This window comes from Rhea americana, unplaced genomic scaffold (genome assembly GCF_003343005.1).
Source record: "Rhea americana isolate MKP2758 unplaced genomic scaffold, rheAme1 scaffold_27, whole genome shotgun sequence".
Lineage (NCBI taxonomy): Eukaryota > Metazoa > Chordata > Aves > Rheiformes > Rheidae > Rhea > Rhea americana.
Genome location: NW_028186390.1, coordinates 2,640,605 through 2,644,004, shown reverse-complemented (window position 1 = coordinate 2,644,004; position 3,400 = coordinate 2,640,605).

Below are 3,400 nucleotides of genomic sequence, written 5' to 3'. Positions count from 1 at the left end.
CTTTTAGAGGTACCTGGACTACAAGGTTCCTATTTGATTATAATGTTCTTCATCTGAGCTAGCTAATCAGTTTGAGGAAATGGTTTATTCTTATGAGAATTTCTGGTTGAACACATGTTGTTCTGCATACTGTATTCCAGGATTTGCTCGCAGACATAGTTGGCTTAATTTTTCACCAGCTGTTTTTCTTGTTGGAGAAGATCTAGTTCCATACTCTCCCTTTTGGATTCTGTAGCACATAACAGCAATTTCAAGTTGCMAATTCCCAACTTAGGCGATTCAACACGGTCATGGATCGTAGAAGGAAAGGTTACTTCGTGAACAAAACAAAAGCCTAGCCCTAARTGATTGCAAGAAAACACATTTTTGAATACCAGATATGCAGCTGAGTGATAAATTACCCTTCCAACTGACTTTTGGGTTAGATTTGTGTGTAAAATGTTTACAGAGCGTGGCTTAAATCAATTATCCGATCCCCTACAACCCCGGTGGCAGCTTTACCAGTCTTCGGCGAAACAATCCAACTTCTTGTATACCAAAATAAGATGAGAATTTGTAGATTGTASAGTTTTATACACAAGCCTTTGGTTGTCTTTAAACTTGAATCTCTTGCACTGTCATCTCAAGAGAAGTCAGATGCCCCTGACTCCCTTCGAATTGCTTGAGAGCCTTGGTGTGTTGGATGCTGCTCAGGAGCCTTTAAGCACCTTTGTAGAATCAGGCCCACAATTTCAAGGTCATACTTACAGCATCAGACTTCTTGGGCCAGCTGTCTGAAGCGTGTCCTGTAGACCTGCATAGTATGAAGCAATTTCAATGAAATCTGAGAAACTCTTTTCTGTTTATATCAAAATACCTGCACTCTGAATCTGTCCTTTAAAGGGAATGGCTCCCAGTGAAAAAAGAGACATGCCATCCCACCCCAAATAAAAGCCTCAGAACCACCCGTCTTTTGATCATCCTGTAAGAGGATGATGAAGGAGAACCATAGGCTTGAGGCTTCCTCATTTACCTGGTATCATTAATGCCTAGGCAAACTGGACGGTCAACCCGAACTGCCAGGGTCTGCTGCAGGGCTAAAGAGGCTCCGCGAGAGGTGACGGTGCCTGTGCGCCCCGTGGAGCGGGGCCCTGGGACAGGGGCTTCTTTCTTTATTCCCTTTAAAGTGAGGAGACRTGGGAAGTTGGCTGCTCCCGAGACCACAGAAGTGGGCCAGTAAGAGACAACAGAGCCATCGTTTGCRTTTAACTTTCTTCCTGTGAATTGCTCAGATTTGGGGAAAAGAAGAGAAAGCTCCTAATACTTCGGTATACGTATGGATAGTGAAAACTTCAGGTCCAAAAGAGCAGTTGGCTATTTTATCTCTATTGCATTTGCACATGTTTGGTATTCATGCAAACTGAGATCAGAGCTTGTTTGGTGTTTTTCTTCAAAGGCCATGCTTCCTCAACACAGCAAATACTGCACGAAAGAGGGAAAAGGGGGGATTTTTTTTGAGCTCAGATACAGTGTTTCACTACAACAAGGGCGCAGATGCGGCACCTGAACTGTGAAGGACTCAGTGGGTGCCAAAAGCAGCTTTTATTCAAGGGTTAGCTCTGAACCCTTTGGGAGGGCACCCCGAGCACTGGCGCCCTGCCACCGCCCCAGGCACCCCGTCCACGCATCGTCCACGGCGACTTGGTATTTGGGAGCTTGTGGAAAAAAAATGATGCAGGATAATTGCATTTTTGCATTTCCCCCCAAGGTCTGAGGCCTGCTGGGCCTGGCCTCGGCGGCTCGGGGYGGAGAGCGAGGCGGCCCCGTCGGGGGGTGCCCCGAGAGCAGCTTTGCTAGCTAAGCTTCAAGGTCAGGGAGCAAACGGTGTCCGCCCCGCTGCGGAGGAGAGCCACAGCCRGCTCTTCTTCACGGGCCCGTCGTGGCTGCGGCCCGCTGCAGAGGCGGCGGCGGAGCTTCGGGCTCGCTCGCTTGCGAGGCGGTTCCTGACGCTGGGCAAGAGCTTGGTTTACCTCAAGTTTACGAGATATTTTTATCGATTTTGCTTCCAAAAGAGTAAAACTTTGCAATAATATTTTTACATAATAATTTGCAGATAATGTTTCTGAGGGGAAGCAGTCTCCTGGAAAACTCCCAGGATTCACTCATTTTTGAGGCGATCTCCGTAYGGCGGGACCGTGGTCCAGGAGTGGTGCGTAAGCAGAGAGCAGCCTGAATATTAGCTAGGGTGCAAAGCCTCRCGGCCTGTTAATTGCTCTCCCTCTATACTGTGATATCAGTGAGCCTTTTTCACTGGGTCTGGGAATAGGCATCCCAAAAACGTAAACATATTTAGGGTTTGTATAATATGAATTTATCCTTGTTTATTCCAGGCATTTCTTTTCCAATGGGACTCACTCGTGGAGGTCGCTGTCACTGCTTTCTTCCGTTGCTAATGCGAGAGCAGCGAGTGAATTCCCTGCAGAACTCGGTTGCCTTTAATGAGGAAAATCTTGGTGTGCCCTGCAGCTCTGAATCATACCATCACGAAGACCGCCAGCGGTGAGATGCACGCGGAGGCCGTGGGTAATAAATGTGTTCTAATAATCGGCTTTRTGAAGTGTTCCCACAAAAATTCTTCGGTAGCGTCCAAGGTCATTAAACAGTCTATCAGGAACGAAGCCCTTCCTCAAGYGGGTTTGAAACAGGCTAACACAGTTTTAGTGAACAACTGTACAGACTCCCTGAGTTTTCCCGACGGTAATTCCAGAATCTGGTTTTAGCATGTGATTATGATGCTGTCAGGAATGTTGGTTTTGATCAAAAATTCCAATTGATTTACTATATTCTCAGCTCTAGTTGCAGACAAGGAGTGGATATGAGTCTCATGCTTCTATTGCTTAAGAYACAATTACATATTTGTTGACAGCCCAAGATTAAAAATTCTTTACCTAAGATCTTTCTTTTCTATGGTGTTAAAATTAATTATTTATATAGTACTCCAGACTCCTCCTCTTGTTTGTCCAGGGCTATTAAACTCAACTGCACCAGTAGGATAAAACCCAAAACATTTTACGGATGTGCTRAAGAGAGGAGAGTTCTCCCTTGGGGAGAAAGTTCTCACCTTGCAGGGAGGGTAGGACGAAAACCTCCAGGATGCTGATAATCTTCCAATACCCTGCGTGCAATTCCTTCTGGAGAACTGCAGATTATCTGAGCAAAAGGTACAGTGTGAAAAAGTACAGAGCTACATCCATCCACAATTCTGGATGCAAAACCTCCTGTCYGTTTTGACTCCTTTCTCCCCACACATTTAGTTAGGAAGGATTTCATATAGGAGAAATGCTTTATACTATTAAAGAGAGAGAGAGAGAAGATTGGACTATTTATGCCAAAACAGCAAGAATCCTTTTACTGAGTAAAC